Source organism: Lygodium microphyllum, chromosome 19 (genome assembly GCF_053477565.2).
Source record: "Lygodium microphyllum isolate KBCC chromosome 19, Lygodium_microphyllum_v1.1.10, whole genome shotgun sequence".
In the NCBI taxonomy this organism is placed as follows: domain Eukaryota; kingdom Viridiplantae; phylum Streptophyta; class Polypodiopsida; order Schizaeales; family Lygodiaceae; genus Lygodium; species Lygodium microphyllum.
In genome coordinates, this window is record NC_141153.1 from 140,144,968 (window position 1) to 140,161,195 (window position 16,228).

The 16,228-nt window shown below is 46.2% G+C and overlaps 1 protein-coding gene and 2 pseudogenes across 2 annotated transcripts in view; 2 read left to right on the forward strand and 1 right to left on the reverse strand.

Moving 5' to 3' along the window:
* LOC148020442 (early nodulin-93-like) overlaps positions 1 to 16,228 on the reverse strand; it is a 76,121-nt gene that overhangs the window by 11,465 nt on the left and 48,428 nt on the right. The gene's annotated exons all lie outside the window — the stretch shown is intronic.
* On the forward strand, positions 1,466 to 3,348 carry LOC148020443 (uncharacterized; annotated as a pseudogene).
* On the forward strand, positions 3,346 to 4,856 carry LOC148020444 (uncharacterized; annotated as a pseudogene).

The following is a 16,228-nucleotide window of genomic DNA, read 5'->3' on the forward strand; positions in this document are numbered from 1 at the left end:
AAAGGCCACATTGGCCTTTTAGAGACGTTAATATACTCTCTCTCTCTCTCTCTCTCTCTCTCTCTCTCTCTCTCTCTCTCTCTCTCTCTCGCCGTCCGAGTCTCTCCCGTCGTCCGCCCCTCGTCTCTCCCGCCGTCCGAGTCTCTCCCACCGTCCGAGTCTCTTCCGCCGTCCGTCCCTCGTCTCTCGCCGTCCGTCCGCCCCTCGTCTCTCGCCGTCCGTCCCTCGTCCGAGTCTCTCCCGCCCCGTTCACTCTCTCGCCGTCCCTCCGTCCCTCGTCCGAGTCTCCTCGGCTCCATCCCCATCAGCGGCAGACATCGCTTATCCCTGGTTCTCCGACACTGTAGGCTGAGGAGCTTCGCCGCACCGTCTCCGAGTCCACTGATAACGTCCTACAATCCGCTCGTTCTCACCTCGTTGACCTGCAATCAGCTTCGTCTCACCGCTTCAGCTACGTACAGGCGACGCGGACCATCTCTCTCTCCCTCTCTCTCGCCCTCGTCCGAGATCAGCGCCCGCCCTTGTCCGAGATCAGCCCCTGTCCGAGTTTTTTCCCCCCCCCCAACCCCCCAATCCCGTCCGAGTCCACTGAAAATCGGACGCCCTCTCGTCTGACTCGGACACTGCCACCGCCACTAGCCCTGCCCATACCTGACTTTTCCGCCACCTCCCACCACCGCCCATCACGCGTCCACAACCACAATGAGGCCGGATGCCCACACCCCCTGAGCAAGCCCCGGAACCGTAAGGAAGGGATGGGCTCGAACAAGACATCCCCGTCACCAAGCAGCCGCACAAGGGGACCAAGGGAAGGCCTCTTATCCTCAAATTTGCCAACTTAGAATCCAGACGAGCCTTCCTCTCTAAAAGGACAGCTCTAAAAGGGGAAAAAGTCTACCTGGAGGATGACCTCACACCCGCACAGGTGGCACACCGTAAAGAATGCATGCCACAGATCCTGGAGGCTCGCAAAGCGGGAAAATGGGCAGTATACAGAGATGGTCGGGTCATCATCACAGATAAGCGCCAATGACGGGGCGCGGCCTATGAGACCCACCTGAGTTTTGCAGTGTGGAACTGCAACGGAGCTATGAAGATAGATGCAGGATTATTCCAGGAGACCTTCACCGGCAAGGACATCGTCCTTTACACAGAAACCCACCAAAGCCCAGGCACCTACTTACCAGAAGTGAGGGGATATAGATGGGAGACAGCATGCCGCCCTAGAGCCCGAACAAAAGGAGGGACCCGAGGGTCCGAAGGGGTGGCTGTGTTGTACAGGGAGGAGCTACAGCCCATGGTGCAGGTCATGCGGAAAGATGAGGAAGCCCGGTTCATGTGGATCCGGATACACACAGATCGCCCCCGAGACATATACATGGTGGTGTGCTATTTCCCACCAGCACACTCCCCATACGCACCATAGAAGGGCGAGTCACCATACCTACCACTGTACGAAGATATCATGCACTACTCCAGCCTGGGGGATGTCATGTTGGCTGGAGACTTCAACACACGCACAGCACAAAGGAAGACCCCCTTCTTCGAGAGCAAAGACCACATGTACAAAGAGATTGCACCGGAGGAGATAGGACTCAACCGGGCGTCACAGGACACAGCTGAGTGCACCGAATATGGCGAACACCTACTGGCGTTAGGGGGGGCACACGGACTGGCCATCCTCAACGGCCTCGACATATGGCCCGGGTCGGATGCCCTCACATGCTTCCCACACAGGCACGTGGCCAATTGCAGCGGACGGGGGGCACATGGAGCACCCACACAGAAACTCGGAGCAAGCACAATGGACTATATCCTCGGCCCTCTATCACTTATCCCCAACGTCCAGTCCCTTAAAATATCACCTCGCCCAGTCGCAGTGGCTGCCGACCATGCATACCTACAATTTGACATAACCTGCAGGTATGACCTAACCCCCCCAGCAAGCAACCCCCCCCAAGATTCCCCAGGTACCACTTTACCAGGCTAACGGCGAGCGCATACTCCGACCATCTCTATTGGAGCCTGCAAGAAATGAACCCCCACGCACCCCTGGAGGAGGTCACAGCACAGTTGGCGGGCACACTACACACCTCAGCTGCCGAATACTTCCCCCACACATCCCCCTCACCCCACCCCACCCCTCCGAACAAGAATGTCCCACAGAATAGCTGGTACGACGCAGAGTGCAGGGAAACCCGGCTCCGTCTTCCACAGGACGAAGCACGGGGAGTACACACGCATAAACAGGCACGCTTGATCTTCCGTCGCCTAGTGCGACGGAAGAAACGAGCCTACCTCTCCAAAGTGGAACACGAATTCTACCAGCTATTCTTAGGACAGGACAGCAAAGAGGCATGGAAGGCGTTTCAGGAACCCCGAGCCCAGACGCCCATCACCTCCCCAGACACTTGGCACGCATATGCAACCTCACTATACCAAGTACCCAAGCAGCCCCAGCTACCCTGGCTCCCAGGGAGCAGACCCGGATCATCCACATTCTTCAGCACGGGGCGGGTTCGAGACGCCATTGACAGACTCCAAAATGGCCGTGCCCAAGACCACGAAGGCTTGGTAGCAAAGCATTTGACCCATGCTAGAGACATACTGGCACCTCTCCTAGCACACATGTTCAACAGAGCCCTATGCGAAGGCTTCCCAGCCAGTTGGTCAGCCAACACCATAATACCTATCCTGAAGGCCGGGGACCCCATGGTTCCCACGAACTACCGAACAGTCATGGTTGGCCATGTACTAGCCAAGCTCTATGGATCCATACTGGAACATGAGCTGAGCAAGTGGGCAGAGCAACACCAACACCGAGCAGCAGGACAAGCAGGGTTTAGGAGGGGGTTCTGCACCCTTGACCATATCCTCACACTGAGAGCCATCATAGAGGAGGGCAGAGCGCATGGAAGACGGGTGTACTGCTGCTTCGTGGACTTCCGCAAGGCCTTTGACACAGTCCCACGAGCGAGGCTCACGCAGAGACTACAGGAACTGGAGGTACCAACCGAAATACGATGGGGGATACTGGCACTATACGAATCGGTAACGGGCCGAGTTCGGGCATCGGGAGGGCTGTCAAAGGAGATCACCAGCACCATCGGAGTCAAGCAGGGATGCCCACTCTCGCCCACTCTATTTGGCCTCTACATTGATGAGATCTCAGAGTACATAGATAAATTGGGCGAGGTGGGATCGAGCCTGGGAGGGACACTGATACATATCTTACTATATGCGGACGACATAGTCCTCATCGCCAGCACACCCGAAGGGCTGCAGCGCCAACTGGACGCACTACAGGCCTTCTGCCAAGACCAAGACCTAACTGTGAACCTGGGGTAAACCAAGGTCATGGTGTTCAACACGTCAACCCAATGGCTCCGTCGGTCGGTACCCCCCTTCACATACGGTGGAGAAACCGTGGACGTGGTCCAAAGATACGTCTATCTGGGGATTACATTCTCTGGACCGAGATTTACCCTGAGAAAAGCCGCGGAAGATAGACTAACCCGAGGCTATGCAGCCCTCGGGTCAATGGAGAACCAATGTGCCCGCATACAGTTCCAGGAACCCCGAACAAAACTCTGGCTTTTTGACACCTTGGTCACACCAACCCTCCTGTACGGGGCTCCCATATGGGGGTCCAATCTCTACCACATGCGGAGGGCCCCACAGGATCAGCCACTGCCTGAGGAGGAGGCCACCTATGAGGGATGGGACCAGATGGAGAGACCCCTAGTACTTATGATCTCACAGATGATCCGAAGCAAGCCCTCCGTACCACACGAGATCATCCGCGCAGAGCTGGGGGCACCGCCCCTCGTGGCTGAGGCCCTCTTCCAGACCGTGACCTTCTTGCACCGAATATGGGACCTGCCCCAGCACCGGTACCCCAGACTCGCCCTGAAGTCATCCAAATAGCTAGCAACACAAGGGGACACTGAGTGTTGGTACGCCCGAACAGAGACCTGGCTACGGCTCCATGGCCTGCACATGGACCATCTCCCCCCACTACAATACAGCCTAGACTGCCCACACCTGGAGCTCAGCCGAGAGGAGGTAAATCGCATCACCAGAATGGATATCATCCAGACAGACACCGCCAGGACATGGGTGACCCCCACATCGGAACTAGGAACCAAGAAGGCTTTCTACCGAGAACACTTCTTGCATATCTCCCCGGACGGCTTCATCACCCGCCCAAGCTACATGGACACACACTTGTCTCACGGGGTCAGAAGTGCCGTCGGACAGATCCGCACGTCCTCACACCAACTACGGGTCGAAACGGGCAGATACGGGGCCAACCCCCTTCCCCCAGAAGACCGAATCTGTCAGCTCTGCCATCTCGAGCCAGAGACAGAGGAACACTATATCTGTAGATGCCCAGTGTACTACGAAATCCGGGGATGCTTCCACTGCCTATTCAGCGAAGGATTCGGACCACTCTCCAAGGTGATGGAATTCAAAGACCAGAGATGCCTGGGACTCTTTCTACTGGAAATACGACGCCACAGAGACCACCTCCTACGAACCACGGAGCAAAGACAAGGAGCCACCAACCAACGCACACTCAACGACTTCTACCAAATACCAGCTACCCTCCCCACCACCGAGGCCCCACCAACCCAACCGGCCTCCCGGCCCCCGGGGACCACCTTAGAAATAGCCACGACGAGAGGTAAAGCCCGGCGACCACGCCCCGCCGGCCCCCGTCCCCGCAGAAGACACTGGTCGAAGATACAAGGGATACTACGCCGCCATCGGAGGGCCCTGCCCTGCCGCTTTAGCCTCTCCATGCTAGACCGACCCATGCGGGACATCTTAGGATGAACACCCCAGGAGCAGTTCCACACCGCACTGGGAGTACCTCTAGATTGTATCTAGTCAGATATCATTTTGTACCTACTCAATTTAGTTCAACATAGCATAAATGTTAGCTTCACTGGGACTTTTGAAATCTCCCAGACATTTATATGCAACATTTTGGTCTCATAGGCCAACTTGGCCTGTTGTAGACGTTAATATAACTTTCTTTCTTTCTTTCTTTCTCTCTCTCTCTCTCTCTCTCTCTCTCTCTCTCTCTCTCTTATAGGCCACATTGGCCTTTCAGACATGTTAATATACTCTCTCTCTCTCGTGATAGAGTAATGAGTAATTATATTAATTATGAAAGAAAGTATAAGATTATAAAGTGCAGGGTGGCTCTAAGCCATCATCTTTGAACCGAATACAAGGAATACAGTGGAACAAAATACAAGAGTGCAAAAGGCACCTCGGCACTAGACAGACACGGGATCAAGGGTTGTGCTAGATTTTGTCGCATGGGCCTAGGCCTTCGCTGCCAATGTCTCCAAGACGTTGTCTTCAAAGAAGTCGACCAACACCATAAAGGGATTGGGTCTTTGATGGTCAGCCCGGGAGGAAAAGGGCACATCTACAAAGTGGGAGGTAGAACCTAGATACTTGTGTGAGAGTGTACCAAATGCGGAAGCATATGGACAAGACTGAAAGACAATGAACAGGAGAGAAGAGGGAGAGAGAAGAGACAGAAGAACACAAAAATCTGCAATCAACGAATGTTGAAATGAAGAAGGCAGATATACAAACGGGCTGCTGAAGTATCTCCTTAAGCTGATCTCTCTCTCCACCACGTGAATGACAAGTGATGAGGGTAGGCAGCCAAGTGGCAATAAATAGAAGGAAATAAAGCAATAAATAAATCAGGGCAGCTGGCAAACTAGCTGTGACCTACATCAAAAAGCTGCGGACAGCTGCATAAAATGATAAAATAATCAGCGATCAACATCCCACCTGCCACGTAACACTGCCACCTGCCGAATCATATCTGACCTGCTCTGTAAATGGTGATTGCATTTGGCAATTGCTGAAAATGCCCAAAACTGACAAGAAAAATACATAACTATTGAAACCAGCCTTCCTTCTGTGGATACCCTGGTAAATCCCTGATTACAACTTCATTACAGCAGTAAACAATAAATGCAAAAATTGAAAATACAAATTTACCTATTGATCTTGGATAATGCACACCTGATTGGCCCCAAAATTGGCACCCCTTTCAGTATTTCTTTAGCTTTATTGCGGAAGAAGTTGATTTACAATGGGATTCTATGGATCCCCTTTGCAATCCAAACTCCACTTGCTGTCCAAAGTGACAACAAGTCTTCAATCTATTTTGCCCCTTGATTCGGGCACTTAATTGGCCTTCACCCACTTCATAAATGATGGAAATGCACCAAATTCAATGGCTGGCTAATCCTCCACCTGAATTTAGCTGAAATTCACCTCAGCCTTGAAAATTCCAAGTCTTGGAGCTTCCAATTTCTGGCACGCTTCCCGTGGTTGCTGGTGAACCCAAATTTTGCTGTAAATTAGGGTTTACAGCAGAGAAATTTACAATTTCTTAGCCCCTAAGGGTCCAAATGCTGAGATCTTCAAAGCAAGGCTGTGAAATGGTTGGGAGATGAGAGAGAAAGCTGTAGAGAGAGAAAACTCAGAGTTTTGTCACGAAGAATGACTGAAAATCAGTCAAATGCAGCTGCTGCCCTACCACAACAGCATTAAATGCTGTCGCCTACAGCTGAGACATCCAAATCAATTGTCATCTTGTACCTGGATGCAATCGCCCCGTTGAGAAGGGTCCGAATCTACAATCGCCTCCTCAAAACTCACTCTTGGCTGGCTGCAATGGCTAAAAATAGGTTGGCCATGGCTACTCACAACTTTCCCACATTTGCTACAACAAGAATCATCTCGTTTTTCCTCTTTTTGAGCCTTTTACCAACTTGTATGGGCAAGTTTGCCAAGTGGTAGCCTTCCCAAATGGTTTTTCCAACATTGTCCATCATTAAATATTAAAATTTCAGCCTTTATTTACTAAAAATTAATTTAATAATTATTTCGGTGCCCAAAAAAATAATCTAACTAGCCAATAATTAAATTGGCTAGGCATCTTCCACTCATGAGTCTCTCTGTGCCATCTTTGGCCATTAGATCGGCATTAGATACCATTAAACGTTATATCTCTAGTGTCACCAACTGACACTTATGGCCAAATGAATGACCTAGGCCAACAATTGACACCAGATACCACCAAGTGCTTGTGCAACATAACTTACAACAACTTTTGCTTTTGACATCCCATGATTTTTTTGTCATAGGACCTATTTGCGGACAGCCAAGCTCTCCTAATAACCTCTGAAGCCATATTGTATCATATATGGTAGAAGACGCCAATCTATACTCCGCCTCAGTAGAAGAAAGAGTAATAGTGGGTTGTTTCTTACTACTCCACAAGATAAGACCTGTACCCAAAGTAAAGCAATATCCTGTTGTTGATCTCCGTTTGTCAACAACTCTTGTCCAATCTAAATCCATCCGGCCTATAAGAACCAACACCGAATTGCCAATATCTGCCGGATAATGAATACCACGATCAAGGGCCCCCCTCAGGAACTACAAAAGCAACCTATCAATGAACCACCGTAGGTTCACTCATGAACCCAACCAACAAACCTACAAGAAAACACAAATCGACGTAAGTGTTAAAAAGCCACATCAAGGACCCAATCAATTGTTAGTAGCGGGGAGCATTTGCCGCTGGTAAATCTACATCAACCATAGCCTTTCAATACGGATCCATACAAGTAGAAATGGCCTTGTATCCCTCCATCTCAAATGTAGCCAAAATCACTTGCACATGCGGCTATTGGAATATGAAAATCCCTCCCGGAGTTTGTCACAAGGGTGTGATATTTTATTGATTTGCTTAGCATTTGATTAAAAGTTAATCAAATGTGCAAATGTGACTTACACATGTGAGGTGCAAGTTAGTTATTTCACAATGTGGAACCCAAGACCCCGAGATATCAATTTATGCCAAAGGCAAAAGCTATGATAAGTTATGTTTGACAAATACTAGGTGGTAACCCATATCACATTTTGGCCTAGACCAATTTATTGGCCTCAATGGTGACATTAGAGATTAGGCATTAATTAATTAATTAATTATAGTCTAAGGGCTAATAACTGCTCAAGGATACTTGAAAGACAAATTGGCCAAGTCAATTTAATTATTGGCCGAAGATTATTTTTTTTGTTGCACTAGAGTAATTATTAAATTAATTTTCAGAATATTAATTCTGAAAATTAATTTAATAAGCTGGATAATGCTAGAAAATGGAATGAGAAAGCTACCACTTGGCAAAACTTGCCCATGCAAGCGAAAAAGACGTTTTTGAGGCTGAGGGGAGAGAGAGAGGATCGTTCCAGCCTTGTGCAAGTTGAGAGAGACAGAGAGAAGGCTATCATAACTGGTACAATAGTTAACAGGCCATTTCCAGCCAGTAAGAGAACCTCCAGGAGTTGGTGACTTGCCCTGAAGAGACTATGGTAATAGGTGAAAAAAATTTGAGAATTCTTTCAATCAAACATCATATTCAGTGTGTTCCATCAATGGAGATATGTTTCATGACTATCTAGATAGATCAGCAATTGATTTCTTCCATTTTCTCACAATGGAAGTCTTCAGCATTCTCTCTCATTCTCCAACTATTTCTCAACTCCCCTCAACATTTTCCAACCGTTTGAGTCATAAAAGGAAGAGATTTCAATCAATCTCTACTGCAAACACCAATTTACAAAAGAAATTATGGTTTGACAGCCACCTCAGGATATGTACTCAAAATTGAGAGCCTAGGACTTGAAATCTAGCACCTAAAATTGAGGAATTTTAGGCTGAAATTGAGGAATTTTAGGGAAATTCAAGAGGCCAGCCAACCAATATTAGATTTGGGACTGAATTTGTCTTTCAAGGAGCAAGGTGAAGGCCAATCCCCAATCAATCATATAGACAAGATAGAAAGACAATGAACATGAAAGAAAGGAAGAGGGAAAAGAGAGAACACAGAAATCTGCAGTCAATGAATGCTGAAATGAAGAGGGCAGATGTACAAGGGCTGTTAGTGTATCTCCTCAAGCCGAATCTCTCTTACCAAGACCTGAAAGTAAAAGTGAGGAGGGCAGGCTGAAAGGGTGCCATATACAGCCAAGAAAAGAATGAAAAATATGGCAGGTCAGCTAGCCAAATCTGGCCAAATGCTGCCAGATTAGGCCGACCAGCCAACTCTGGCCCAAATCTCACTAAAATAGGTCACCTGAGAAGCTGCAATAAATGCAACCTGGCTGCCTGCATACATGGTACTAGACTGCCCACTGAGTCTGCCCAGAAACTAGGGCCTGCTGAAAAAGGATGCCCATCCAACTTACAGGAAATGCATAAATCCCTCCAAGAGAACTGACTGCACCAACTATGTCCTGAGATATGCTAGTCCAGGGGATGACTAATCTCTAACACCCCCTCTCAGATCCTCGACATGACATAAGGCTCAAGGATTTGGAGTGTTGTCAAAGAACAACATAAGGAAGAGCCTTCGTAAAAAAATCTACCAGATTATCCCCTATCTTGTAGTAAACCACATCAATAGTCTCATCCAAGATCTTCTCTCGAATGAAATAGATTATAGTATTGTATCTCAATGTGCTTTGACCTAGCATGAAACACTAGGTTTTGTGCCAAAGCAATGCAACTCTCATTCTCACAATGAAGGGTCGTAGGACCTGTTTGAGGACAACCAAGCTCTCCTAGCAACCTCTAAAGCCACATTGACTCTCACATGTGGTCAAAGATGCCACTCTATACTCCACCTCTATGAAAGAAAGAGCAACAGTGGGCTGCTTCTTGCTACTCCACAGGATAAACACCTGCGCCCAAAGTAGAGCAATATCTTGTCATTGACCGCTGTTGGTCAACATCTCTGACCCAATCTAAATCTCTCCAACCTATAACAACCAAAGGCGAATTTCCAGCAGCTGTTAGATACTCATGAACCCGGCCAACAAACCTACAAGAAAGCACAAATCAACTTGAGTGTTAAGGAGCCAAATCAATAACCCAATCAACTGCCCGTAGCAAGTAGTATCCATTGCCGAAGAATCTGAATAGGCTGTAGCCTTCCACTTTGGATCCATAGAAGTAGAAATGGCCTTACATCCCTCCATCTCAAACGTGGCCAAAAGCTCCAACACATACTACTATTGCGGGATTGAAAATCCCCCTAGAAGTCTGGTAAATCTCATGGCCTAAAAAGAAGTGGAGAAGGCCCATATCTGTCATCTCGAACACCTCATGTAGTGTCTCCTTCGTCTCCTTGACCTTCAAGACATAGTCACATGTCAAATTAAGATCATCCATATAAAGCACAAATAACGCATGCCCTCCAACTAAGGTGTGGACATATTGTTAGCAGTCATGTGTCTTGTGTAGTCATCTCTTTCGTGTGAGCCACAGATTGAGTTAGATGAGGACATTAGGAGCCTTCCACTTTGGATCCATAAGTGTAGAAATGGCCTTACATACCTCCACCTCAAACGTGGCCAAAAGCTCCGATACACACTACTACTGCAGGATGAAAATCCCCCTAGAAGTCTAGTAAATCTCATGGCCTAAAAAGAAGTGGAGAAGGCCTGTTGGGATAAAGGCCCTTTTTCACCTCCGTGTATAGTAAATGTACATTATTTAGCTGTACATGTGAATGCACCCTTACATGCCCTAAGTATAAATACATTTTATTCTTTGTGTACCAACATATTGTTGGTACACCCAAATCTAATTGTACTTTCACACACACACACACACACACACACACTCTCTCTCTCTCTCTCTATCGCTTTGTCACTTTCACTCCTCGAACTACTGCTCACTCCTGCAGCTGAGCTTCAACAACTGGTATCAAAGCCCAAGGCTTTGCACACTTCCCGAGACCAATGCGTTGGCTGCAAAGAGTCGGATGCTCATGGGTAGAGTCGGCGGACGTTTGACGGGCAGCAACAGGCATGTGGTAGCAGGCGTGCAACAGCATAGCAACAGACGTTAGCAGACATGACCTGCAGGGCACGCGACGACCACGCATGACGAGACCTATAACCTACGACCATCACGCGAGCTGACGACAACTAGTCGCCCGTACTGGCAGACGCCAGCGGGTAGGGAATGACGAGTCGCCCGCAGCCGGGCGCAACGCAACATGATAGGTGTCACCAATCCCGCGATGTGACACATGACGGGTCAACGGACCGCCCTTTCCCGTTTTTCTATCAGAAATCTCTGTAATTTCAGAATTTTTTCCCTTGTCTTAATGGGGTGGTGCACTGGAAGCACAAACGTCAAATCTGTGCAAATTTGAGCCCAAAATTTTGGGGCTTTTCCCAAATTTGATCCCGTCTATGCCTGGCAGTAACATTCATGTCAGAAATTGCAGACATTGTGCATGTTGACCTCAATCAAATTAGGGATTTTGCCAAATTTGCCGGAATTTCACTCTTTTGAGTAAAATTTCCTGACATTAGACCCCGAAAACTTGGGGCTTTTCATATTTTGATGAAATTTTGCTCAATTGGACAGATTGGCTGACATTTATGCACTGTTGGACATGGAATTTTGGGATTTTGTGCAGAATTTGGTAAATTTCTGCAGTATCTGCCCGTGTGGTGGCTGGTTTATGTATAAACAACAGAGATTTATTACTGTTTGAGAAGAACAACAATGTATTTTGTTGGTTCAGCTTGTGCTTCTGCAGTTCAGTGCATTTACTCTTGTGTTTGTGATAAAAATGGCTGCAACTTCTTCCAGTTCAGACATCAAGAGTTTGATGGAAATCAAACGGGTTGATGGTCATGGCTTTGACCTTTGGAAAGACCATATGCAAGGCATATTATTCTTAAAGGATTGTGAGGATGCTTTGTAGGAAGATAAACCCGCACAAATGTCTGATGCAGATTGGGCTAGAGTTAACAAAAAGGTTGTGGCTTACATAAAGATGGGTGTTACTAAATGACATTTTGACAAACATTAAGGGTTTAGATACAGGTTATGCAATATGGGAGAAGCTGAAAACTACCTATGAGATCACCACACCTGTTAATCATGTGCATTTAATGCGCAAGTTGGTAAATATGCGACTGGATGAGTCAAAGCCTGCAGCTGAGCACTTGAGTGCATTTACTGGCATTTTAAATCAGCTCAAGGATGCAAATTTGGATTTTGATGATAAGTTGAGAGCGATCTTTTTTATCATGACACTGCCTGATTCTTGGGAGACCTTGGTGGTTTCTCTCAGCAATAAACCCAATCTCTCTTATGATGGTGTGAGGGGTTCAATCTTGAATGAAGAAATTAGATGTATGTCTAGTGGAGAAGGCAGCAACTCAGCTTATAATGTAAGAGGCAAGGCTGAAAAGAAAAATGCAAATGCTGAACAGAGAAACAGAAGCAAGAGCAAAGGAAAGGAAAAGAGTGACATTACTTGCTATCAGTGTGGTCGAAAGGGCCACAAGAAGCCTGATTGCAAGTACTACAAGAAGGAACAAGAGAGAAAGAAGAATGCAGGAGATAAAAAGAAGAAAGAGGATAAAACAGATGCATCTTAGGCAACCAAAGGCAAAGAAAAGGCCAATGTGGCCTCCAACGTAGTCATAGAGGAGCTCTCAGATACAAAGGCTGATGTATTATGTGCACTTGATTATGATGCCCTTGTATGTCACATGCAAGATATGCAAATTACCAAGGCTGATGTGATTGATGCACTTTTGTCAGTTGATGATGGTGTAACTCTGACTTGGATTGTAGACTCTAGTGCCTCTTTCCATGTAACTCCTTGCTTGGAGTGTTTTGCTATGTTCAATGCAGACAGTTATGGAAAAGTGTACCTTGGAAATAACCATGCTTACAGCATTCATGGGATTGGCACTATACACTTGTCTTTAGATAATGGGCAAGAGCTTGTGTTAAAAGATGACAGATATGTGCCTGGCATCAAGAAGAGTTTACTATCTATTGGTCAGCTTGACGTTACACTACACTGTTTGGTGGTGGTTTGTGAAAATTGAAAAAGGGTTCCATGCTGATCGCAAAAGAAACCAAAAAAGGCACTTTGTATTGTTTGCACTATAAAGCTTTGAATGGCAAGTTTCTTGTAGTTGTTGAAATTGGTTGTCATTTGGAGTTGTGGCATAAGAGATTAGGCCATATGAGTCAGAAAGGACTTGATGTCCTCTTGTCCTTACCTCTTTGAAGAGGGTTGATGGAAAAGGCTCTAAACTTGACTTTTGTAATGAGTGTTAGTTTGGAAAGCAAATGAAAATTTCCTTTTACTCTACTGTCTCTCGCAAGTCCAATGTCTTGGACTTGGTGTATTCTGATGTATGTAGTATGCCTGTAAAATTGTTGGATGGTGCTGCATATTTTGTCTCTTTTATTGATGATTGCTCCAGGAAGATTTGGGTTTATATATTGAAAAAAAAAGTGAAGTTTTTGTTGTTTTTAAAACTTTTCATGCATTTGTGACCACTCAAACAGGTAGAAAGCTGAAATGCTTGAGAACTGATAATGGGGGCGAGTTTACATCTACTTAATTCAAGTCCTTTTGTGACTTGCATGGAATTAAGAGGGAGCTTACATCTCCTTACAACCCTTCTTCAAATGGGGTGGCTGAAAGATATAATAGGACTTTATGTGAAAGAGTGCGGTGCATTGTCCCACGGGATTCGTGTGACGGGGGTTCGTAAAAGTCGCTCATCGCAGGGACGCTTTGCAAGATGGGAGCAAAAGATGATGAAGAGTACAACTCAAGGCAAATTCACAAAAGAAAAAGTTTAGATTCAAGAAGAATTCACGAGCTAAGGGTATTTTTTGTTTGAATTAAGAAGATGAACCCAACATAGATTTATGTTCCCTTCAAGGCATATGTTGTCGAAAAGTGATATTTCTCCAATCATAAAGCATGAACTTCCATATACACCAACAATCCACATAAACCCCCCATAAGATATCGATGAATCAATGATGCTCTCAATGATAGCATGTCAAGTGGTTAGTTACAAGGCGTATCATGGAATAGCAATCCTTAAAGGACAAGGCACATGATAACAACTTGGAGAGTGAAAAGACAAAATTCAGATGTATCTTGAAGAGCTTATATACCACTTTTGTAGTTGATGTGGAGGTAACTCCTCAAGGTTAAAGGTGTCTCTGATTACTTCACCTTGAGAGAGAAGGTAATGTTGATGTGAAACTTGCAATTTGGTATGTATAAGGACTTGAGGTTAAAAAAAATCGTGCTGCGATGAGAAAAGCCTCGATCCGTGTGTTTAAAAGACGTCAAGATTTCGCTAGTTTGCCTTTGAGACATGTGAGAGGGAGATCCAAAACCGGAGGAGGATCTTGATGAGAGATCAGAACCAAAGCTCTTCTACCGAACAGCAGACCATGATTGAAGATCAGAACTTTCGATTGACAATGGCGGCGTCGACAACTTCTTTTTTCTTCTTCGGCTTTGCTGCGGACTTGGAGCACTACTTCATCACGTCGTCTTCTCAGCTTTTGTCAATTCTTCCTCGTCCTTCTTCTGCAACTGCGTCACCTTCCGCCGCGGCTACGTTGTCGCTTTAGTTTCTTCTTCGACCATTGCTGCAGTGTCTTCAGTCGAGCACCATTGATTGTTTCTTGCTGTGCTTTTCCCCCTTCGATTCTTCCGTCAACATCTTCATCAGCTCACTGCGACATATTGTCGATGCTCCCCGCAGGGGAATAACATCTCCTCCTCTTCGTCTATAGTCTTTGTCTTCGTCACCTTCTGCGTGCCACTCAGAATTCGCTAATGCCGTCGACTCCCTCCTTTACGTCCTCCCCTGGCATGATGATCATAAGGAGTTGCTTCCTAGGATTGTAAGGAGTTTCAGAGGGGGCTTCCCAGGATCGTAAGGAGTTGCTTCGGGGTTTCCAATCTACTTTGGGCCTTTCTTTTATGCGGCTACCCCTTTTCTTCGTCATCAAGCTACTATTCTCTACCGCTTGGCCCTTCGTCCTTGGTGTTTCTATGCAGCTTATGGCACCTTCAATAGTTCCTCGCTATCATCTCATAGTTAGGTTAGAGGCTTGGCTCACCCATCCCCGACTGGAGTTTTCATGAGTGATCCATTTGAGGCTTCTCCATTTCCTTTGCCCTTTGGCCTTCCGCTTGAGTGGATGTTTATATGGAGAGGGGGCCTTGCTCCTTGATTGGCTTTTTTCATCGATGGATTGTATCGGCATTGACACTCTTCCTGCCACCCTTAGTCTACGGATCTGTTGTTTGAAGTGGTCAGGATGGTGTTTGAGGATTCGGTAGTCTCAAATTCAATGTTGATGTCCTATATGTACCTCAGAGGTGACTTGTTAATTCCAAATGATGAAGACCTCTCTTGGTATGTTAGAGATGTAGTCTTACAAGCAATACTCTATAAACATCAATTGGAGCTTCAGATTGATGAAATGTTTCAAAAGTATTCTTCTAAAGTAGCTCACTGTCCAGAGGATTCTTGGCATCCTATGCTGGATTCTGTGATCTTAAATCAAAGATAGTTAAAGACTTTGTCTCATGTGCAAAATGTCAACCAACTGAGGGTGGATCTGTTATCCTATCTTTCCAAGCAACCTCCTTTTGATCCTTTATTTTTTGATGCCTATGCTAGATGTTCTGCCTTAGGACCATCAGTTCCATCCTTGACCTACTACGAGTTATATCCTACAAACGCTTGTCTCTTGGAAGCTGGCTCAAACTTGTCTCTCTTCTTCTTTGGGATGTAAACATGGGCATCACACATGAACACCCTGAAATAAGAGCATTGAGCTTCTGTCCAAAATAAGCCTCAAAAGGGGTCATACCAACCACCGCCTAACTAGGGGATCAATTAAGGATGTGAACAATAGCCACTACTTTGGCCCAAAGACACTAAGGTGTCTGTCGATGCTCCATCATAGTCTGCCCCTATCTTTATCACACTATGATTCTTCCGCTCCAATATGCCAGTCTCTTGAGGGTTATTCGTATTAGCAAACTCCTGGTGAAAAAACCACAACAAATTAGGAATCGAGTAATTGCATCAAGTATGTTTTTCTTAGCATTTACAATTTATGTAAATATAGGAAAATATTTTATTAGCATTTATGAGTCAAGTAAAGTGAATTAAGATAATTAAAGTAGGCCATTAGATTCGTTGAATAGAAGTACCCCCTTTAATAAACAAAATCTCACTGTTATTAATTGAGTCGTAATTACTAAATTACATTGCATACGTAGCTCTTATAAGCTAGGATATTTGAATC